Here is a 24,958-nt window from a genome sequence, read left to right on the forward strand (position 1 = left end):
TGGTGGTGAGTGTTAGGAGAAAATGGAGTCACAATGACGGTAATTGATCTCCCCAGGGCTGTTCTCAGTCAGCAATTGGAATAGGAATTTGGAGATTTGGGTGGCCTGATTTGCTTAGTTCAGATGAACTCTGCCTGGCTGGCGTGGCTCAGTGGTTGAGCGTGGACCTATGAACCAGGAGGTCACTGGTTCCATTCCTGGTCATGGCACATGTCCTGGTTATAGGCTCGATCCCTGGGGGGGCGGGGAGGGGGAGGGAGAGAGCAGGAGGGGGCGTGCAGGAGGCAGTCAATTAATGATTCTCTCTCATTGTTGATATTTCTATTCCTCTCCATTCCTCTCTGAAATCAATAAAATATACATATTTTTTTAAAAAGAACTTTGACCATGACATCTAAACCATATGGTTCATCATCTATTGGCTCAACTGGCCCTGGCCCTGTAAGGGTGGAGCATTCTGTCTACGTGTGCAGTGTGCGACTGTCTGTACAGGAAACACCGTATCCCACCGTTAGCCCTTCTCGTCTCTGAAACACAGAGAGCTCAGGGAAGCGGGCCAGAGGTTGGTCCTCAAACTCCCACTTGCTCTTGGAGAGTCTCATGCTCTTTACCAAACGACAGGACCCGCCAAACTGTATGGAACAATCTTGGCTCACATTGAGAATTTAGAATGAGTCTTTTCTTTTCTAAAAAAAAATCTTTATTGTTGAAAGTATTACAGATGTCCCCTTTCCCCCCATTGACCCCTCCACCCTGCACCCACCCCCCACCCCAGGCCTTCACCCCCTATTGTCTGTGTCCATGGGTTCTGCATAGATGCATACAGCTTCTTTGGTTGACCTCTTCCCACCCACCCTCCCACCCCCGTCTTCCCTCTGAGATTGGACAGTCTGTTCCATGCTTCCATGTCTCTGGATCTATTTTGTTTGTCAGTCTATTTTGTTCTTTAGGTTCCACATAGGTGTGAGATCATGCGCTACTTGTCTTTCTCTGAGTGGCTTATTTCGCTCAGCATAATGCTCTCCTGGTCCCTCCATGCTGTCTCAGAGGGTAAGAGATCCTTCTGTTTCACAGCTGCATAGTATTCCGTGGTGTAGATGTACCGTGTTGGCCGTTTCTGGGATTGGGAAATGAGGCCGAACTCCCTCCTCCGTGGATAGAGGGGCAGGTGGCAGGAAAGGGACTCAGGGCTCCGTGGGGTGGGTCAGGGTCACCTGCGCTCACCAATGGGATGGGAAGGCGGCCTCCGCAGCTGCGGCAGGGACAGGAGGAGCGAGACGGCTGCCGACCGGGTCAGGACAGCCTGCGTGTTTGTGCCTGTGCTGGCGCCACCTCACTTGCCTGCGTGTTCATTGTCACCGTGGCGCCCGAGCCTTTGGGGCGTGGGTGGCATGGAGCTGCCTGTGGGTGCTGCGTGGAGAGGGGCTCCGGCTGCCCGTGCGTTTAGCTGTCAGCGCTGCTGCACTTGAACCACGATGATGGGAACATGCACATTCAGAACGACAAGGGACTCCCAGGAGCCTGGCGAGGACACGGGTCGCGTTACTTGATGGCCACACCCTGTGACGGTCTCATTGCATTTGGTGAGAAAGTATATCTGTGTGTGCGCCGTACCTGCTCCCTGAGGCCTGTTCCTCTACACAACCCACAAGGAATACAGGACCGAGTGGGTGCGGGACACAGCCAGTTACTTCCCGCGTGTGCTGGGACGCAGCGTTCACGGGGGCTGTGCCCCACGATGGGGAGCAAATGGTCTTCCTCCCTGAATGGGCGGCTGAGAAATACCCGAGACGTGAACAGAGGGGCTCCCCCAGACGTTCCCACCCCTCCCTCCGCATCCGGGGGCTGCGATGTTCTTAGTCTTATCTTATCGTGCCGGTGGCGATGCTGAGACACGAAGTGCTGAAATCTAAAATGAGCCATAGCTGCCAGGAGGATCCTGAAGACAGTCCTAAAGCACAGAGAGGCTCGCTCTTGGCCCTGCCGCCTACACTCAGCAACCATGACCCCCTGAAACGGGTGTTAAATGCCTACAGCGTGGACAGGCTGCTGAAGTCACAGGAAGCGGTGGGAGGACACACGGCCGCATGCACCCTGCTCTAGCTCCGAGGCGTGGGAGCAGGTCGGGGGCCTGGGGCGGTGTCCTGGGGATCACTCACCTGACCAGCCCCAGGCGACGGGGACTTAGAGGGCCGCCTCCGAAGCCCCTGCCCATGGCGCCCACCGCGATGGAGAGACGGCTCAGGATTCACAAGGCAGCCCTGCAGCGCTGAGCAGCTGTGTGTTGGCATGACGGGGGCAAGTGCCCTCGACCAGAATAGAACCTGGGACCCTTCAGTCTGCAGGCCGAAGCTCTATCCACTGAGACAAACCAGCCAGGGCAGTAAGCTTTTCTATTTGCATGTACATACACACACACACTCACACTCACATTCACACACACACACTCACTCACATTCACACACACACACTCACACACATTCACACTCACACACACATTCACACACACACTCACACTCACATTCACACACACACACTCACACATTCAGACACACACACATTCACACTCACACACACACATTCACACACACACACTCACACTCACATTCACACACACTTACACACACACTCACACATTCACACACACACATTCACACACACACTTACACATAGACATACACATTCACACACACTCACACACATTCACACACACTTACACACACATTCACACACACTTACACACAGACATACACACACATTCACACACACACTTACACACACACACACACACCCCTGAAAGAAAGGGGATAGTCTTTCCTGTGCTTTGTAAGTGATGCTTGAAATTTGAAAGACTACTGAATGACTGCTATTTGATATTTGCTTCTATCAATGAATGATATTCTTGACAATTCAAGTAATAGTTATTTCTAGAAAAATAATAGCTCTCCAAGTTCCATTGATTAAACCCACATGATTTGAAAGAGTGACAATAACACTGCATCAGAAGCTACAAAAGGGAAGAGTCCAGTACCCGACAGCGCTGTGGTCTGTGTATCAGAAAGTCCCCCCGGGGCTGGCCCTTCGGACAGCGTCCATAACACACAAACAGAGGCCTCCACTGAAGAGAGGGAGGGGGTATAGTGCCCGGCCCACATGGCTCAGGGGTTGAGCATCGACCTATGAACCAGAAGGTCCCGGTTCGATTCCCGGTCAGGGCACATGCCTGGGGTGCGGGCTCGATCTGTGGTGGGGGGTGATTCTCACCATGGATGTTTCTACCTTTCTCTCCCTCCCCCTTCCTCTCTGAAATCAATAAAAATACTTTTTAAGAAAGAAAATAAAAGCATAGTAAGAGTAAAATTCTCAGAAATGCACCCGACTGCCCAGGGTCAGTCTGCGTGGCTGTCCGCAGCGTCCTCCCAGTGTTGTAGGCCACAGAGTTTGGGAAGAACAAAGTCACTCCGGCAGATCCACAGGGAGAAAAAGAAAAGCAACGGGGTATTATAATTTGTATTAATAAACATTATTAAACCCAGATGGTTTCTGAATTTTAGAGAAAAAAAGAATTAATCTACTGAAAGAATGGCAAACCAGGAAAGATTAAGAACTATAATTAAAGAACGGGCTGACACTGGGTGTCGGAGCATCGCTGCAGCCATCTGAGCAGCGCGCTAAACAAAGCGAATCATTTCTCCGTAATCGTGGCATTTGGTGTAACACAATGGCAGGCTAGAAATCTAATTGCAACCTGCCAAGGATTAAAAAAAAACCCACAGTGGTGATGTAAAAGTACAGGAAGAAGAGATATGATCTGTATTTTTAAAAAGAACTTGGTAATGCGACTATATGGTTCAGTGTTCAGATATCGGGATTTAATATAATAAGAAAAGACAGAGAAAATGAGAATTGGGGAGCCATCTGAACAGGCGCTTTAAGGAGATTTGCAGCCTCGCGGAAGCAGGCTGATTTTGATTATGCTTTCATATGAGATAAAGACGAAGTAAATCCAAAGTCACACATAATTATAAGTTTCTACATAATCCCTGGCAAAAAAACATTAAAGATTAGATTCCAGAATTGTGTCAGTAGCTTCATACTTTTGCCATTCACAGTTACCCACTGTCTGTTAAGCACGGTCAGAAAATAGATAAAAATATGTTCAGACCTGGGGGTAATTATAAAGGTATTTAATAGGTATCCGGATTTTAAAGCTTTCCCTTCTTCTTCTTTCTGAAATAGAAAAACATCACAAATACAACTTATAATGGGAAATAATCCCCGTACGCGCCAGAGTGGGCGTGAGAGAGGGCGCTGGGAACGCGTTTGTAAGCAGAAAGAAAGACAGTGCGAAGGACTGTCCCTATGAAGGGCTTTGTCCTCGCCCTCCGTTTCTTTCGCGGGCTCTCCTGCCCACACTGTCCGCTTCCCCCGGGAGCGCATTGGGAGGGAAGGCAGGCAATTAGTCAGCATGTTAACGGGCCGCAGATTTAGACGAGCAGTCCCAGCTCCACAGCGGCCCAGGAGGAGAAGCAGCGTCCATTCCGACACAAAAATAACCCTCCAGCGTGAGCGAAAAGCCGGCAGTCCTTCGCCCACACGCTGGCAAGCAAGAGATTCGAAGCACTGCACTCAGGCACACCTCTCTCTACGGCACGTTGCTTTATTGTGCTTCGCAGGTATTGCTTTTTTTTTTTGCACAAGTTGAAGGTAAGACTCTCCATCGGCAACAAGATGAGTGGCTAAAGGCTCAGATGAGGGTCACCGTTATTTTAGCAATGAAATATTTTAAAATGTAGCTGTGCACATGGTTTTTGAGACATAACGTCGTTGCACACTTAATAGACGACGCTGCAGTGTAAAGGTATCTTTCATATGCTCTAGGAAGCCCCCCAAATTGTGTGACCGGCTGTATTGTGTCATTTGCTTTATTGTGGTGTCAGGAACGGAACCCGCAATGTCTCCGAGGTGTGTCCGTATAAGGGAGAGTAACGGCCTCATTTCAGGCGAGTGGCCCAGAGTTGGGAATATCTGATTAGGAAGAGTCTGCAACTGGCCAAGTCAGCGCTGATGGAAACTGTTGGCGAAATGTGGCCAACACCCATTTTCTGCGCTAAGATACCAGCGAGGTGGTACTGACCGGGCAGCTTGGGTGTCTTTGTCTGTCTCCCCCCAGAGCAGACGCAGGTGGCCGCACCCAGGGTGAGCTGCTGCTGGAAACCCAGAGCAGTAAACACCATCTGCCCGTGCAAGTCCCAGGTACCTTTGTGGTTTGCACCTTGCAGGAGTGGGGGAGGGGGGAGGAGGGGTGGGGAGAGAGAGAGAGAGCAACCCCCCTGCACTAGAAGATAACTCTCTTTAGAGATGGAGGCAGACATTTTTGCAAATAAGATTTAAAAAAACAAAACCCGGAAAGCATTATATAAACATACGTAAAAACTGCATTCCTACAGGAGTGTCATCTCTGGAGAAATTGTTACCTTTATCCAGTTCAAAGTATCTTCCTGGACTGTATAATGAAATCATAATGTTTTTAAAAGGATAAAGAGATGTGATTTTATTAGGTTACTTTCCTGAATTTGTTATGAAAGATATTGGCATTTGAGGTGGTTAGAGTACTAGAACACCTAGATGGGCTATGAGTTTATGATGTTTTAGGAGAATGTATATTTTATTTCTGATGACGACGGGATTGCAGTTTGGGCAATTTGGACAACAAGAATCATAAACAGAAGAAATTGACAAACCCATCCTTTCCCGCGGGGGGCAGGTGTTATCAGGTTGGCACATTTCCTTTCCGTCACTTTGCTCTTTTAAAATAGACATATGATACATGTTCTATGTACAAATGTGTGTCCTGTTTTTTCTTAATATTACATCAGAAGCATTTTCCTATGGCATGAAACGTTTTAATAAAAATCATTTTAACGGCTGTGTAATATTTCATCGCCTAAGTGGGCTCCACATTAGCATTCTGCTTCTTTATGTCTTTATCTTTGTGTGTGGATTTTTCAGCGACCTCAGAGTAAACACCTGTACACGTCAGAATATTTTCCTCGCCAAGACCCTCTGGACGGGCATTACGGAGCCCGAGGCTGAATGCTCCACGCAATGCTGTGGTCGCCGCTGGCTGGCGATGTGCCCGGCTTGTTTGATTGTCCCTCTGGGCACAGAAATAGCGGGCACTCCTCAGCCTCCCTTGCAGCCAGGTGTGCACCCGGGAAGGGCTTCTTCCCAAGGGAGTGTGGGCAGAGGTGGTAAGTGCTGAGCTCGCACTCGCCTTCCACCCTCTCAGCCTCCCTCCTGCCTGCGGGCTGGGTGCCAGTGCAGGGGAGCCGGGGCGGTTTCGTTGGGTCTGCAGGACACCTGCCGGGCTGTTTCTGAAGGAGGCTGGAGAAGGAGCCCCTCATCTCCATGGCCTAACCGGTCCTAGGTAAGTGAGAAATAAAATTGCATTAGGTTAAGCTGCTGAGATTTGGGGGTTTATTCATGTTAGTGGCAGCACAATCCTAACTAATAGGAATAGTGGCATTGGGAGTAGGGTACGAGCTATACATATAAAAGCCTAAGCGACCATTACGACCAGATGACCGGACGACCGGCTGGTTGCTATGATGCATGCTGACCACCAGGGGGCAGGCACTCAACACAGGAGCTGCCTTCTGGTGGTCAGTGTGCTCCCACAGCCAACCTCCTACGGCCAGCCAACCACCTGTGCGTGAATTTGTGCACCGGGCCTCTAGTTCGCTAATAAAAATCTAAAAGGTGCAACCTGGGCACTGGGTGGCAAGGACAGGAGCATGGAGGCCCAAGTAGCACAGAGGCGAGCTGCGTGTGGGAACCTCCCTGGAGGAGCTCGGAATGGTTGGATGCATGCTGCAGGGTTATTTCTTGCCAAGGTGTTTCCAATATTGGATTGTCTTAAATGTTTATCAATAGGGGATGGGTTAAACACATTAGGATATATTCACATACTGTAGTAGCCCGCAAGGGTGGTTTTACCATGGAAATCTTCCTGTATTTATGAAGAAAACTAACAACGACAGAGAGCAATTAAAGTGTAGTGTTGATGGTATGGACCTACTTACACCTACAAACACGTGGGGGTGTCAGGGTGGAGGACACCAACTTTTCCTTGTCAGCCCCCGTGTTATCAGGAAAATAATACACAGACACTGTGGAAACAAGCTTATGTGAAAGTGAAACACAAGTCAGACTCACATGTCACACCTGTGTTTGGTATGTTTGTATGTGCACATTAGTTTGACTAAAGTCAGGGATTCTCCCTCCCAGTCTGAAAGTAGTTATTTATGTGCACGTGTGTGACTCGTTTGATGTTAAATAACCCATTTGACATACATCTCCATATTTTAATTTCTTTGACATTGATGAAGTAAGTCACATAATTCACCTTCATTTAATTTTTCCTCTGGGTTGATGTTTTTACTAAATAGTTCCATAAATAAGACCTGGTCTGTGTTTGGTGGGGGGACCCCCCCCCTCCGCCTGTGATGCAGCACATGGGGTCACAGGATCTTTCCACAAAATGAGCTAAAGAGAGATGTGGTCCGGAGGGTCTGTCTTCCGCTCTCGTCCTCCACAATCACCCGGAGAAAACGGAAGAAAGGATGGTTTGAAGCTCAACTCCTACCAGGAAGTAAAAGCAGAAAGAATGTATAAATTTCCTTTATATAGGAGAGTAAATATTTAAGGACTTTTACAGCAAATAGCCTGGGAGAAATAAATGGGGCTTTAATAGCTCTGTCTTACTGTACGTTACAAACACATTTGCTTAAGGGATTTATAATATTTATCGATGGGTGCGCGAATCCAAAGTAAAGTATCTTTCTGTACATATATCAATTAAATCTGGGATAAGAATCAGTAAATAGGCCAGATCACGGATGGGAGTGTTCTGAATAGCTGAGAGCTGCTCCTGGGGCAGACAACAGAAAACAAATCACCCCTATAAGGCAGTTCTTTTCCAGGCTCCTCCCACAGGAAGCAGCAGGGGAAGCTGTGTGTCCGAGGGCAGTGCGGCCTGGCAGCTGATTTCAAAAAGGAGCAGAAACAGTAAACTGGTAGGTAGTCTAAGGTCCAGGTCATGTAGGTATCAGTAGAAAAGTATCAATTTCAAATAATAAGACCCAAGCTCAGAGGTGACAAACAAGTGATTCGACATTGTCCGGAACCAGTGAATAATCATGGTAAGAAATATTGACAAGAAATATTTGGGAATGAAGCACAGGACATTAACTGCCTAAAAAATAGACAATACTGCCCCAGCCAGATTGGCGCAGTGGATAGAGCAGGGATGGCGAACCTTTTGAGCTTGGCATGTCAGCATTTTGAAAAACCCTAACTTAACTCTGGTGCCGTGTCACATATAGAAATTTTTGATATTTGCAACCATAGTAAAACAAAGATGTATATTTTTGATATTTATTTTATATATTTAAATGCCATTTAACAAAGAAAAATCAACCAAAAAAATGAGTTCGTGTGTCACCTCTGACACGCGTGTCATAGGTTCGCCATCACTGGGATAGAGCATTGACCTGCAGATTGAAGGGTTCCTGGTTCGACTCTGGTCAAGGGCATGTACCTTGGTTGCAGGCTTGATTCCTGGCCCTGGTTGGGGCGTGTGTAGGAGGCAACCAATTGAGGTGTCTCTCTCACATCAATGTTTCTCTCTCTCTGTCTCTCCCCCTCCCTTCCACTCTCTAAAAAAGAATGAAAGAAAGAAAAGAAAATATTGGTGCTATTTGAGAAATAAAGCACTGGGATTTTATTTTATTATTTTATATTTTATTTTATTAATTTAATTTAGTTTTATTTTATGTTATAAAGAAATGACCACTCCTTTGAGTCTTTTTTTAAAAAAAAAAAAAAGAAAAAAAAGATTAAAGGCTTGTCCTGCAATTTAATATGAAACTATCATAAAATTTTAAACAGACAGGCAGTATTTGGAATTGTATTATCGTTGTCAACAGGTTACCATGTCTCCCTAGCTTCGAGATGCAAGAGAAATGTCATGGTGTCGACTGGGCACTGGGCTGTTGCATTGCATTCTCATTCCTTTGGATCAGAGGCAGGAGAAACATGTGCTTGAGAGGGGGCTGTAGGGCCCAGGGGCAGCCAGGGGTTGGGCCCCTGCCCCTGCCCCTGCTAACATTTCCTGGGTCCATTCTCTCTGGCTATTATTTGGGTTTCTAGGCAGCTGTGTGCAGCTTTGGCTGCACATTGGAACCACCTGGGAGTTTGAACTCGTGATGCCTGGGTCTGACCTCCAGGAAATCAGATTTAATCTGCCTGGGCTGTGGCTCGGGTGCCAGGACTTGAACAAGCTCCCGGCGATGCTAGCGTGCAGGCAATGTGGGAGCCGCTGCTCTTGTCGCCATGTTCAGGGTCAGACAGCAGAGCAGCACCCCGGAGCCCGCAAGGAATGCAACTCCTCGGCCCTCCCCGACCTCCTGAGACAGGAACCTGGGAGTGGGGTCCAGCCAGCTGTGTCTCACCAGCCGCCCCGGGAGGTGATGCTCACATTGGGGAACCACAGCTTACAGAAGCCCACCTCCCCTCCACCCCGCGAGCACGAGCCAGCAAAGCGTGAGTGAGGGCATGTGGCAGCTGCTCGCCCTTTTACTAGCATCTTGAAAAGTCCTGATAATGTAAGAGGATTTTGACGGCTTTTCCCAGGGTGTGTTCCTTCCCAGGTTTTGCAGGCAACTGACGGCATCACGGAAAGAACGTCCGTTGTGAATGCTTTTCCGGATTTCTCTCTGAACTGAGGCTTTTCAGGCATGTGGGCTCTCGGGGAGCGGACGGAGTGGAGAGGGTGTTAGGAGCTGTACCCAGTAGAGGGCCTTCCGCATCTCCTGCTGATAATGCTGGCAAAACCGAACCTGGCAGGGAATCTTACTGCTGCCCAGCAACTGAGAGTTGTTTTTCTTTCAAAATAAAATGTCATTGATCTCAGAGAGGAAGGGAGAGAGAGACAGAAAAATCCACGGTGAGAGGGAATCATTGATCGGCTGCCTCCTGCACGCCCCACACTAGGGGTCAAGCCCGCAGCCTGACCGGGAATGAAACCATGACCTCCTCCTTCACAGGTCGGCACTCAACCACCGAGCCACGCCAGCCGGGCTGTTGTTTTTCTTTTAAGCTTCTGGAATTGCTTACTATGATCACTCCAACGACAGGTTAAGTCCTCGAGTCAAAGAAATGGTTTAATAAATATAAATTCCACGGGGACACTAAATATGGCATCTCTTGTGTGGGAGACTCTCCAAACGAGGTAGCTGCTTCAGAAATAGCCCCGTTTGTCCCTAAGGACTCTCCTTTCTGTGTCCTTTGCACACGCACCCGTTTCCCTTCGCCGTGTAACACAGGGCCGCTCACTGGCCAGAGCGTGAGCTGGGTGCGGGCAGGGCTGACACCGGTGCGGGCAGGGCCGCTTCCTTCCGGAGGCGGCAAACCTGGGCTCTCGCCCTTTTCAGCTCCTGGAGGCCACGTTCCTCGGCTTGTGGCCCCTTCGTCCACCTTCAAAGCCAGCAGCTGGCGCTTCTGAAGCTCTCTGACTTGAGTCCTTTCCTCATTGCCACGTCTTCCCTCTGCTGACCCCGAGCCTGCCTGTAAGGACGTGGTTACACTGAGCCCATCCAGATAATCCCGGAGGACACCCCCGCCCCTGCCCCCCCCATCTCAAGGCGCGTCACTTACTCACACCTGTAAAGGCATTTTGTCAGGTCAGGGCCGCGGATTCTGAGGACGAGGGTGTGGCCATCTCGGGGAGCTGTGGCTGACCCATCACACGGATCCAGGGACAAAAGGAGGAGGGGAGCCTTGTCTGCTGAGAGGCCCGGGAGGCTAGACTGCGGGGGAGCGCTGAAAAGTGGCTCCTTGGGGAGACCGCAGACGGCACACTTCAAGCCAGGGGTGGGCAAACTTTGTGACTCGAGGGCCACAATGGGTTCTTAAACTGGACCGGAGGGCCGGAACAAAAGCATGGATGGAGTGTTTGTGTGAACTAATATAAATTCAAAGTAAACATCATTACATAAAAGGGCACGGTCTTTTTTTCCAATAGTTTTATTCATTTCAAACGGGCCGGATCCAGCCCGAGGGCCGTAGTTTGCCCACGGCTGCTTCAAGCTGTGTGCGCTTCACCAGCACCTGGCTCTGTGTGAGGATGTGTATTCCTGAGCCCCGTCCCCAAACATCCTCCTTCCGTGGCCTGTGGCTCCCCGGGCTCTGACTCGGTGCAGGTGAGCCACAGATCACCCCTGGAGCAGCCGATGGGAGGGAGGCGGTGGGAAGCACAGCAGCTGAGACGACGCCCCAGCGACATCGTTACTCAGGCCAGTGGGCGTCAGGATTATTGGGGGAACATTTTAAAACAGTTTCCGGGAGCCCTTTGCCAGGAGGGTGTGACTCTGGGGACTGGGGAGGGCCCAGGGCTGTGGTTGTGAAAGATCCTGCAGGGGATTCTGAATGAGCATCCTTGCTTCAGTCTCCCTAATTCCCGTGTCCTTGGAAGTCCGTCCTGCTCCAGTGTGGCCATGGGCGTCTCCTGTCTCCCTGTCTTCCGAGAGTAAATGGCTCTACTGGCTGTGTGCCTTTTCTCTGTGGCCGGTCACACTGTGGTCCTGTGGGTTATTGGGTGTCCCTGAGGCCTTTCTCGGAGCCTGGCACACAGCAGGCACCCACCAAATGCTTTTGAAATAAATCAGTGGCTCTCAGAGTTTTCCTGTGTCAGAATCCCGTGGAGGGCTTTTTAAAACACAGGGGGCAGCCCACCCCCAGTTCCCATCTCAGCCAGTGGCTCCTGGGTGGGGCCCAGGAATGTGCATTTTTAACCAGTTCCCGGGTGGAACTGGTGCTGCCGGTTGGGAGACCACACTTTGCAGTCACTGGAATAAATAGTTTGAATTGTTAAAGCTCGAATTCTTTTATTACAAAATGAAAATTTTTATATGTGGTTGAGGGGTTTGGAACTGTATGTTTTTGAATTGTATGTTTTTGAATTGTATGTTTTTCATCATTTCTATTTTGTTTTCCCCTTTTAAAAGTTTAAGCTTCAGCCTGGCCGGTGTGGTTCAGTGGTTGAGCGTCGACCTATGAGCCAGGAGGTCACGGTTCGATTCCTGGTTGGGGCACATGCCTGGGGTGCGAGCTCCATCCCCAGTAGAGGGCGTGCAGGAGGCAGCCGATCCATGATTCTCTCTCATCTTTGATGTCTCTCTCTCCCTCTCCCTTCCTCTCTCTGAAATCAATAAAAATTCAGTTAAAAAAATAATTTAAAAAAAGTTTAAGCTTCAGAAATTGAAAAAGGAAATCATATTTCTCCAGTAATAGCCATCCTGTAATGTTTCATTGTTTATTTCTTCGCTGTGTGTGAATCCTCTAGACAAAACATTTGAAAATACCGGGGGAGTGTGCTGATAAAGAATGCTTTCAAACTTGTACCTTTCGCACTGTGGCTACCCAGTCTAACGGCACGTTACCGTTTACCCGACGCTTTCGTTTGATTTGCATATGTGCTTGTTGGTTGATTTATTTTTGGGTTGTAGTCCTCAAAGTGAGTGAGGATGTTACACTCACACATGAGGCCAGTCACCCATGGAAATAGCACAATGAAGAAAGGTAACTGTGTGACTTGTCCCATTCGCCTGAGGCACAGCAGTGCTACACTTTTCATGACAAAAATAGGGTTTATCCAGTACATAATTTCAGGAAATTTCATTTCTTTGGAAGAATAGTTGTCTCCCCTACCCCCATATTTATTTAGCTGGAGGTCATACATAGGGAATTAATAGCCTTTATATGTACTTTTTCAACCTAAGAAATTCTTTTGAGGATTTAGGGATCGCTTTCCTTATTCAGGCAAAGTCACAGCAGTGCGCGTTCCTCATAAAACACGCCCTGCAGGTGGATCAGCCTTGCAGGCAGCCCTTTGTCTTCACATTTCCGTGTAGTAACAGTTTCTGGTGGTAAAGTCATCGCAGGGATTGGGTTTATGTCTTGTTCTCCCATGGAACGGCTTGCAGGGCTGGATTGATGGGATGCAGGGTTACTACATGTTTCCATAGGGCTGCTGGGAAATTTTAATCTTGTGTCCAGTGCCGAGAAACGAAGGGTGGCGGAGGCGAACATGCCAGGCAGCGAGAGACCTAAGAGAGGCATCAACCTCGACATCAGCAGCACCAAGGTTTCCCCGGCGGCCACCTCTAGATCCCGGGTGTGTGTGTGCGTTTATAGCAAAGGACTGGGGCTGGTTGGCTGACTGACACAGAGCTTCTACTAACTTCCTGAGAAGAAGGCGGCTGGCCTGGTGATGCCGGCACCCCTCGCCCAATTCTCGGCTCTTCCCTTCCCACCTTCGGCCAAGCCCAGAGGGACACGAAGAGCAAGTAGAGCAGCGGTTCTCAACCTGTGGATCGCGACCCCTTTGGCGGTCGAACGACCCTTTCACAGGGGTCGCCTAAGACCATCCTGCATATCAGATATTTACATGACGATTCATAACAGTCGCAACATGACAGTTATGAAGTAGCAATGAAAATAATTTCATGGTTGGGTCACAACACGAGGAGCCGTATTTAAAGGGCCAGAAGGTGGAGAACCACTGAAGTAGAGTGACGTAAACAGACAGATATTGTTCTTAGTCCGAGGGAAGCTTCTCGGAGGCAGTCATGAACCCGGGGTTGTGGGCTGAGGCTTCAGAGTCAGATGCTGCAATAAAAAGCGATCATTTCGTGACCACTGATAACACTTCTAGTTCCGTATGCTGAGGTGACAGTGATCTAACCCCTGCTTGGTGATGGAGAGCGCGCTGCGCTGTACAGGACTGCGCTGTGGGGTCCTAACAGGCAGCTCCCCGAGCTAGGAATATTCATAGTCGATTAGCGCTCTCTCTATCAAATATAGGCAGCTCTACCGGGAATAGTCCCGCAATAGACACCCCATTTAATCAGGGCCCTCTGTTTAAAATTCAGAACACATTTATATACGTGTGTGTGTGTGTGTGTGTGTGTGTGTGTGTGTGTGTGTATCCAGCTTCGTTTAACGTACACGTTCACTGTAAGAATTATTGGCTTCTTCTGAAGCCTTTTAATTGGGTGAGTTTCTTAGTGAATCATGGCCAGACGCTGAACAACTCCAAGTTAGTCGCAGAGACAGAACCTTCTTAACCTATCGAGACTGATGATCGTTGCTAGTGTTTGGGGGAGAGGATTCACAGGTTCCTTTGAGAATCCCATGAATACTCAGGGTTCTCTTCAGAGAAAGGCGTAAACGTGTGAGAAGTTGGTCCGCAGTCTCAGAGGGGCCTGCCCCTGCTGGGCTAGCTTCAATAATAGAGAACTTGGGAAAAACACACAAAATGACTTCAGTGAAGCCACCTGTGCTGTTGAACAGCTACACCACACTGAGGAGGAATTTCTTGTTCTCGCTACAGATGACCAGCAGTATATGTGCTGGAACTCGGGGTCTGTAACTATGCATTACTAAAAAGGAATATCATGTACCTTCTCTTTCAGATGACAATAGTTCCCCCACCCCCGAAAATCACTAAAATAAATTAGAAGAAAATTCCCCATGGCAGTAAGAAGTACAATTCTTATTATTAACAACAATAGTTCATAGTTATGACAACTAGTGTTTTTGAGTATGCCCCAGTAATTTCACACATCATCCCTGTTTCACACATGAACTCAGTTCAGAAAAGTGAAATAACTTGTCCAAGGTCACAGAGTTAGGACATGGGACTCAAGCCCAGGCAAGATCGCTAGGTTACGTTCAGTAACAAACACCCCCCAGGTCTCAGCAGCTTATAACTGCAAAGGGGTGACTCATGCCACCCTGCCCCGGGGGCTGGCTGTGGCTCTACTTAGTTTCTCTTTATTTTAAAAAATACATATATATATATTTATTGATTTCAGAAAGGAAGGGAGAGGGAGAGAGATAGAAACATCAATGATGAGGAGAATCGTTGATTGGCTGCCTCCTGCACACCCCCTACTGGGGATGGAGCCCACAACCCAGGCATGTGCCCTGACCAGTAATCCAACTGTGATCTCTTTGGTTCATAGGTTGATGCTCATGCCGGCCCGGCTCTTCATTCTTGAACCCGGGGTGACAGGGAACATCCCCCCAGATAACAACAGGGGGAGGTGTTGTTATCTGGGGGGATGTCTGACTGACGGCTTAGGCCCACTCCTCAGGGGGAGCGGGCCTAAGCCGTCAGTAGGACATCCTTAGCACTGCCGTGGAGGCAGGAGAGGCTCCCTCCACCGATCTCTTGACAACCATGTTAGTGAGAGCACTCGCCTGTGCCAGTGGGAGCACCGGAAGCAGGCCAGGCTGCTTAGTGGATCGGATCTCCTCACGGAGGGAGTCCTTCTTCCGCAGAGTGTGGCTGGCTTAGGACCAGGTGATGCTATTATGGTGGAGCCATGACGGTGACTATTAGTGACTTCTGAGCAGAGAACAAAAAATGCACCCGGATCTTCAAACACCTTTCGAAGAAGCACCTCCTGATAGTGAGGTTGGCCAAGCAGAGGCTGCAGGGAGAGGCCATGTGAGTGTAGGCTAACCTAGAAGCGAGTGCGCCTCTAGCTCCCAGCAAGTGGGGGAAAGCATGAGAATTACCCATAGAAACTGGGCCCTGGCCCAGACAGTGTGGCTCAGCGATTGAGCATCCACCCAGGACCCAAGAGATCACCGGTTTGATTCCTGGTCAGGGCACATGCCCAGGTTGTGGGCTTGATCCCCTTTAGGGGGTGTTCAGGAGGCAGCCGATCTATGATGTTCCTCTCTCACCGATCTCTCTCTCTCTCTCTCCCTCTCTCTCAATTAAAAAAAAGGCCCTGGATGACGGTCAGACAAAACGCAGTCCCCGCTGCCAGCTCTTCCCTAATCCCCGCAGGAGTGAGCTACGGCCAAGCGCTGGCCTGGGATGACTAATGGCTTCACATCCATCTCTGGCTGAACTCCACTCGAGGACAGAAAAGGAACATTTTCATTACGACTGTTAGCATGTTTCAATTTTCCCACCAGGGGCTTTGGTTTTATTTTAGACAACGCCCTAGAGTTTTCTTTCATAGAGATTTTCTTCCAAAAAACTGCAGTAGGACTCCAGGAACATTGATCCCCCGGCATTCAATTTTAAAAAAAAATTATTGATTTCAGAGAAGGAAGAGAGAGAGAGAGAGACATCAGTGATGAGAGAGAATCACTGATCAGTTGCCTCCTACATGCCCCCTACTGGGGATTGAACCTGCAACCCAGGCATGTGCCCTTGATCGGAATCGAACCTGGGACCCTTCAGTCTGTAGGCCGATGCTCTAGCCACTGAGACAAACCAGCCAGGGCCCAGTATTCAAATTTGAGGGCAGGCCAACTCCTATCACAGGATTTCGTTTTGACCCTTGATCCTGAATATCTCCCGGAGACCAGCAAATCCCTTTCCTCTCCTAACAACGCCAGCCCCTCAGAGCAGCCCCACACCAGTGACTTGCTCGGAAAGGCCTTGGCCCTCAGGGGTCCTCGCCCCGGATGTAACCCCTGAGGGCGGCCGGCCTGTCCTGCTCACTGTTTCTCACCCTTAGCAGGCACCGTGCTGGCTCCATGGCTAACTGTGCCCTCAGCTGGGTTCACTGAAAAAGGAGAGAGGAGAGAGTGTAGATGGAGGTAGAATAATAAACCAATGTTGTGGGCTGAGAGCATTTGAAGTCCCGCTCAGTAACGCATGTGCTTAGCACTTCAACAGAGTGGAGGGTATTTACAAAGAAAAGTAGAAAAGTCTGTAGCCCGTTTCCTCTGTTCGGAATTCCCCAACTATGGTGTATTGTTTTAGCTTTTCTTTTCTAATATGGTTTTTATTGATTTCAGAGAGGAAGGGAGGGGGAGAGAGGGAAACATCAATGATAAGAGAGAATCATGGATCAGCCGCCTCCTGCACGCCCCCTACTGGAGATCGAGCCCACAACCCGGGCAGGTGCCCTGACCAGGAATTGAACTGTGCCCTCCTGGTTCATAGGTGGAGGCTCAGCACTGTGCCAGCCGCCAGCCGGTTGTTCAGCTCTCCTTCGGGCTTCCCCCTGCGCGCGCAAGCACCCCGAGGACGGCTGCTGAAGGTGCATCTGGCTCTGCTCTGAAACAGCCTGGCACCTCGCAGAGAGGAGCCCTCTGGCTTCCGCTCCCGGTTGGTAACAGCCCGTGGGCATCAGGCCCGGCAGGCTGCTCATTGCGCCTGGCAGCAGAGCAGGGCCAGGCACAGGGTGGCTGAGGGGGAAACGCAGGCTTCAGGGGGCAGCCGGGACTTCGGGGCAAAGGGCAGCTAAAGGCTGGTGCCAGAGGTTTGCTGACGAGGATGGTGACTCAGAAGCTCCTGCTAGCCCGCAGGAGCCCGCTGCCAGGCCACGCCCACCCTGCTTCCTTTTTTATTTTATTTTATTACTATAAGCATCATGTATATTTTATTTTTTAAAATAGATTTTTATTGATTTCAGAGAGGAAGGGAGAGGGAGAGAGAGAGAGAAACATCAGTGATGAGAGAGAATCATCGATCGGTTGCCTCCTGCATGCCCCACACTGGGGATCGAGCCCAGGCCTGCACCCTGACCGAGAATCGAACTGAGACCTCCTGGCTCATAGCTCGATGCTCCACCACTGACCCATGCTGGCTGGGCTGCCCCCCTTTCTGAGGGAGCCATTGCCCCCTCATGCAGTCTCTAGGTCCTCAAGCCCGGTGCTTGTCCAACAATATTCTGAGACAAGGGCTGACCTTGAGAGTCATCAAGAATAACCATGCTGAAACCGGTTTGGCTCAGTGGATGGAGCGTCGGCCTGCGGACTGAGGGGTCCCGGGTTTGATTCCGGTCAAGGGCATGTACCTTGGTTGCGGGCACATCCCCAGTGGGAGATGTGCAGGAGGCAGCTGATTGATGTTTCTCTCTCTCATCGATGTTTCTAACTCTCTATCTCTCTCCCTTCCTTTCTGTAAAAAATCAATAAAATATATTTAAAAAAAAAAAAAGAATAACCTGGTACACGGAGAAAAGCACTCACATTCCATAGCAAGTACTCAGCAGAGTCTGAGGTCTTCAATCCTGTTTCTGAATGGAATTTACTTAGGGTAGAAATATACTTGGCATCTTTCCTTTGATCGTCCCTGGTACATGGGCATACTTGCATTCATTTATGCCACACAGGTGTTATAAGAATTCCCGGCTGGCCCGGCCTGTGTGGCTCAGTGGTTGAGCGTCGGCCTATCGACCAGAAGGTCATAGTTTCAGGCTCGATCCCCAGTAGGGGGTGTGCAGGAGGCAGCCGATCAATGATTCTCTCTCATCATTGATATCTCTATCTCCCTCTCCCTCTCTGAAATCAATATATATATATATAATTCATGAATGCTTTTAAAGTGTGGACTTAAAATCTATACATTATTTCAACTTGAACCTTATGAAAGGCTTGTAAAGTAACAGACACTTATACCTGTATCTGTTAAACACTAAGAAATGTCCATTTTTCCCTACTAAAATTCAAAAAACATAAGCCATAGGCTACTTCCACCCTGCTCAGTAGCTCTAGTTACCGATCGCTAACACAATGCTCACACAGGTGCGGTGAGACTTGGTGGCTCCTTGCAGAGCCTGAGTCAGGGGGAGGGTGCTCGGGGGCTAATTGAGGCGCCCAGGTGCTGCTGGCGAGTCTGCTGTCCTGGCAACGGGTTTCCCACAGAAAAGCAGGGGAGGGTCGGGTGCCAGCACTTCTCCTCCCCTTGCTTTTGGAAGTCTTTCCTTGGCTCTTAGAATTAGGTCTCATGACTCAGACACTCGTCCTGGAAATGTTCACTGAATGAATGTAAGTCTGTGGCAATATCTAAATTTCTGACGTGCCAGGTTTAATGGCTTTTCAAATCCGATGGTTTCACACCTCAGGTCGGGAGGGCGTGCCAAATACCAGAAAAGCATGTGGCGGGTGAACGGAAAACGAGCCCTGGGAGTTGGTGTGCGTTACCGGGAAAACGCAGGTAGGAGAACCCCGGATCAGCCCGAAATGTACGGCTCGTCTGGATCTCCGTAATTTATTTTAATTCTTTATTTTTTAAAAAAAACTTGTTGAGAGTATTACAGATGTCCCCCCTTCCCCCCCACGGCCCCTCCTCCTGGTTCCTACCCACCCCAGGCCTTCACCACCCTATTGTCTGCATCTATAGGTAATACACGTACGCATAGAAAGTCTTTGGTTAATCTCTTCCTGGCCCCCTCCTCCTTTCCCTCAGATTCATCAGTCTGATTTCCTTAATTTTAATCACATGATGGGTAATCATCTGATGGGATTATAACTGCTTTCCATAATCCAAAAAGTTAACCAACCAACCAACCAACCAACCAATGGCCTCAGAAAGCATCTCGCACATTTAGACACCGGCTAGGGACAGTGGGGGTCGAAAGTTACTCCTTGCGGAAAACACTTTAGAGCAGCGGTTCTCAACCTGTGGGTCGCCAACTTGTGGGTCGCAACCCGTTTGGGGGTCAAACGACCCTTTCACAGGGGTCGCCTAAGACCATCGGAAAACACATATATAATTACATATTGTTTTTGTGATTAATCACTATGCTTTCATTATGTTCAATTTGTAACAATGGAAATACATCCTGCATATCAGATATTTACATGACGATTCATAACAGTAGCAAAATTACAGTTATGAAGTAGCAACGAAAATAATTTTATGGTTGGGGGTCACCACAACATGAGGAACTGTATGAAAGGGTCGGAGCATGAGGAAGGTTGAGAACCACTGCTTTAGTGATTCACAATCAATGAACAATGAAGCAATGAACATCTGTGTGTGTGTGTCAGGGGAGAGGGTGGCAGTGTGTAATGACTCCTGTACAAGAATAACGTTTTAAAAAGGGCTGCACTCTCACACCTGAATTTTCTAAAGTAAGAAAGTGTTTCTATAATCAAAACTTTAGACTCGGGAAAGCACTTAACAGTCTAACTCTTTAAAGAAAGGTGGGGGTGATACAAGAAGGAACTTCTGCGTTGAAATCACTTCTCTGAAACCCTTGGGGCCAGAAGTGCTTTGTGATTTAGGCTCTTTGGATCTTGGATAGATAATAAGGGAAATATACCATCTCGACATAAATCCCTGGGCGAGGGTGGGGCGCCGGCCTGTGATAAAGCAAATGGACATTTCAGCAGTGAGATGTGTGACCAGCCGCTGGCCGGGGTCCATGGCGATTAACAGCCTCCAGTCAGCCCCGGGCACGCCTTGTCGCCCGATGAGTTCAGGTCTGGTCAGGCTTTGATGCCAAATGAGTTATGAAAAGTCTTTCATTTATTAAACCTCTTTGCACTTCAAAATGGGTGGATAAGGGATTGTGAACCTGTACTGCTTCATGCAGCGATTCACACGCCTCTCTCTCTCCCCGCTGAGTCAGGCTGCAGGTAGGCACCGAGCAAGGACACGGCACCTCTTCCTGGGAGCCCTCCGGGCCTTTCCCTCCCCCTCCTTCCCCAGGTGCGGTCTCTCTGCCTTTCTCCTCCTAAGGTCCAAGGGCCCTTCTATGACCTCTGCAACTTCCTGAATAAACTTTCTCTTATAATTTGAAAAGAAAAGAAAGGAAAAGAAAAGGAAAGAAAAGGAAAGAAAAGGAAAGAAAAGAAAAGGAAAGAAAAGAAAAGGAAAGAAAAGAAAAGGAAAGAAAAGAAAAAGAAGAAAAGAAAAAGAAGAAAAGAAAAGAAAAAGAAGAAAAGAAAAGAGGTGGATGAAGGCATTGTGAGGCCACAAGCTAGCAAAGGACAAGAGTGAGAGCTGGGACCATCTGCCTGCCAGCAGAATATTCCTTATGTTTCTAATGAGCGCTGGGAGCTGAGCGGATGGAGGAGCTGCCCCGGGAGGGTGCCGGGGGTTCTTGGTGACGGCAGTTGGGGTCTACCTTCACACCAGAGTGGGGTGGGAAGGCGAAATGAGAGTAACGGGATGCCTAGCGATCATAGGTATGGTTCTGACAGACGCCTTTGTGCAGAGGCAAGAAGTAAAGGATTTGGCATCAACGAACCAAGTTCCTGAGTTCAAATCCTGACTCCATTCCTTGCTTAATTTATCTCAGCGTCTGTTTCCCTGTCTGCGAAATGGGGAGAGTAATGTCACAGGTGGTTAGGAGGCACCAAGAAAATAATAAAACATAAGGCATTTGGCATAATGCCTGGTGCATGGTTAGCTTTTAAACATAAAATAAGACAGTTAACGTTGCTACGAATGGTACAGATACAAATAGCCCACTTGTCCAGCGTGCTCAGCTAGCGTCGCGGTGCCCGGCGACACAGACGCGTACCGCCTTCTCTCCCTGCAGCGCCTCGGTGCGCCGCTCTTCCCAGGTAAACACATGGGAGGGATGTCTCCTGAGCAGGAATTCGCTTCCGTTACACCTTCATACACACAGGAGGCTTTCTTTTTGTTGTTGTTGTTACAATAGCTTACTCCGCTTCTCTGGCCAACTGCCCCGGACTTTCCACTCTGTTTTGTGGGCGAGTGGCTTGTAAATCCGCCAGTTTACAAGGTCCCAGGATTCGGTTACCTCTGGGTTCAGGAAACTATTTATGTTCTTCTGTTGTTTTCTGAATCAATCTTACCTCTTGGTTGTCATAGCTCACAAATCACAGCCTTCTCTGTGTTGACTTTCGGGCTTTCTCTTCATCATAAAGCGACACCCAGCCAGCCCTCTCCTTCCCTCCCCTTAATTTTTACGGCAAAACGAATTCACATACTTTGTTGATATCTGTAAGCCCAAAGCCAAATAACAATGGTTTTGTGTGTGTGTGTGTGTGTGTGTGTGTGTGTGTGTGTGAAACAATTAAAAGGGGAACCATTTATGGTGAAATTCCATAATTTCATCCCCTCAACCCCACTCTCCAGAGGTGCCTGATATTCCCCCTTAGGCCTGTGTCCTCCTAACAGCGTTCACGTCCCCTAAGGTAGGGAGGAATTTGTTGTTGTTGATTTAGCAGGAGTACACCCACTCCATACACAGTGCTCTGCGGCTGGCTTCTCCCCTGTTTAACCGGGCACGGTGGGCACCTTGTATAGTTATTGTCCCTGCCCTTTTGCATTCAGTTATATTCTTTAGGCATAATTGTGTACAGTTGTTGACTTATTTCTTCATTCCCTGAAGTGATATTTATGGATCATCAAATTGAGAAACATATGAACTAGTTGCTATGGAAAAGTCAAGGTAGTAAGAGGCATCGTTCCCCCTCTGGATTCTCACAATCTGGAAAGAGAAATAAGACAGGGACTCACATCACTCCAACACCCAGCAGTTATTTATCGGACACATAAACTTAGGTTTTAGTGCCGCTGTGGGTCCGAAGGAAGTAAATTGGTTTTTAGAAGGGCTGATGAGAAAGGTTTTTTTAAAAGGAGATTTTAGGTTTAAATTGGGTCTGGAAAAGATGGGTTGGCTTTCCACTGAGTTAAAAAAGGAGGAAAAAATACTTTTAGCAAAATCTCTGAAGGAGAAAATGTAGGGAGTGTTACAAGGAGGGCCGGAATCCAAATGCATTGATTGCCAAAACCTTCTTGATTTCAGATATTAAAAAGTGGGAGAAATGTACCAATTAAATTAATAAAATAAAGTACTGGCTCAATTTGACTGGAATGGCAGGTTTCCAGAAGATAGAACCGATAGAAAAGTCTAGAAAAGGAAGTAGAAGAAGCCAAGCTGGTTGGAGCTGACAGCCAAACATGGGTGTGGTGCTGGGGACTGAAGGTCGGACGTGATCTGGGCGTGTGACTTCCAGGTTCTGAATGAAATGAATCCGAAAGCCCAAGGCCTCCTAGCCTCATTCCCTAGCTCAGTGGTCGGCAAACTGCGGCTCGCGAGCCACATGCGGCTCTTTGGCCCCTTGAGTGTGGCTCTTCCTAAGCCTTAGGAGTGCCCTCATTAAGTTAATAACAATGTACCTACCTCTATAGTTTAAGTTTAAAAAATTTGGCTGTCAAAAGAAATTTCAATCATTGTACGGTTGACATTTGGCTCTGTTGACTAATGAGTGAGCTGATTGTTTTGTGCTCACACTCAAATCTCAAGCCGTAGCATCTGAGCTAAAATGTTTTCTGGGTCAAAACCTGGATTTGATTCCCATGCAAATGAATGCATGTACCCAGAGACCCGTCAGGGATGGCCCAGGGACAGCCCCCCAGCCTGCACCCCACCCTGCCCCTCACCCGCTTCCACTGATCAGGGGCTGGAGGAGAGGAGCTGGAGGCCTCAGTGTGTGTCCCCCACCCCGCTGCACCCCATCAGAAGGGCACACTGCAGTAATTGGCACCCTCTGGAATGAACAAGACAGAACCCTCAGACGCGGTGATGCTCTGAATCATCGCTATAAAGCAGGACTAGTACTAACGACAGCAGAAGGCCAGCGCGCGGTGGCCCAGTGCTCTGCACTCGAGTCGTGTTCTGGGCGGATCACAGGGCTCGGCAAACTTTAATTAGAGCTCAGAGGGAGGGAGGTACGTGGCGGAGGTTCCTGCCGATCCGGCCAGCGGAGTGCAGAATCGGGTGAGGTTAAGTGGGCAATTTATGGACACCTGGCCGGGTTCACCAGCGATGGCTTTTCCAGTCTGTCAGGTTTCTTGGAATTTGACCTTTTGGCTGCCCTGCCTGGCCCTGCTTCCGCTGCGTGCAGGTGCTGAGCTCAGGTGGTAAATGTCAGCTCCCTGCCCGGGGCTCAGCCACACCCGGTCCGGATCTCTCTCTCTCTCTCTCTCTCTCTCTCTCTCTCTCTCTCTCTCTCTCTCTCTCTCTCTCTCTCTCCCCCCCCCCCCCCCCCTTTTGAGTAAGTCTACAGGGGGCATCTCTGAGCCCAGGAATAACTGTCCTGAACGGAAGAGTTTCTGTCTGAGCACCTGCCAGGCCTGACGTGCAGACATGAACGGTGCTTTTCAATGAGACAGGTGACTGCATATGGTTGGTTTAAGATGTTTCTACTTTAGCCAGCAGGCGTGGCTCAGTGGTTGAGCATCAACCTATGAACCTGGAGGTCAAGGTTGGATTCCCGGTCAAGGGCACATGCTCGGGTTGCAGGCTCCATCCCCAGTGTGGGGTGTGCAGAAGGCAGCTGATCAATGATTCTCTCTCATCATTGATGTTTCTATCTCCCTCTCCCTTCCTCTCTGGAATCAATAAAAATATATTTTTAAAACCCCACAAAAAACAGCAATTAGCTCTCAAACACAGCCAAGACCCTCCGAGTCAGTGCAAAAGTCGGATATGGACCTCGGGTTGGATGGTGCCGGCCCCTCTCTCACTCACAGACTCTTCATAGCAAATGGAAACAAGCCACTGATCTGACTCCCCAACCTGTCGGGGACCTGGGGTGCAGTCACCGCCCATCAGGAAGGAGCCACCCTGCCAGGGGCTCAGCTGACGGCCTCCAGCAGAGGACAGAACTGCGCTGGCAGCGCTCCTGGGAGGAGCAGAGACCCACAGTCTCCCAGGTTGTCAAGAGGAGGTGCTGCTCCTTTCAGATCCCATGGAGGGAAGCTGTGGGAAATGTCCCCTCACTGGAGAGAAAAACAGGCTTGAAGGAGAGCAACGTTAGTAACTCGCCTATGCGAAATTCACTGTCCTAAAATGGGCGAATGTTATGGCATGGAATGATGCCCCAGGAGAGCTTCTGAAAAACAACACAACATATAAAGGACTTTGGCAATTCTCTCTCGCTGTTGGTGGTCCTTGTCTGGTTACCGAATCCCAGTGTGGCTCTGAGTCACCAGCTGCATCTTGTCTTTTTTTAAATATATTTCATTGATTTTTTACAGAGAGGAAGGGAGAGGGATAGAGAGTCAGATATATCAATGAGAGAGAAACATCAATCAGCTGCCTTCTGCACACCCCCTACTGGGGATGTGCCCACAACCAAGGAACATGCCCTT

This window comes from Myotis myotis, unplaced genomic scaffold (genome assembly GCF_014108235.1).
Source record: "Myotis myotis isolate mMyoMyo1 unplaced genomic scaffold, mMyoMyo1.p scaffold_m19_p_8, whole genome shotgun sequence".
In the NCBI taxonomy this organism is placed as follows: Eukaryota; Metazoa; Chordata; class Mammalia; order Chiroptera; family Vespertilionidae; genus Myotis; species Myotis myotis.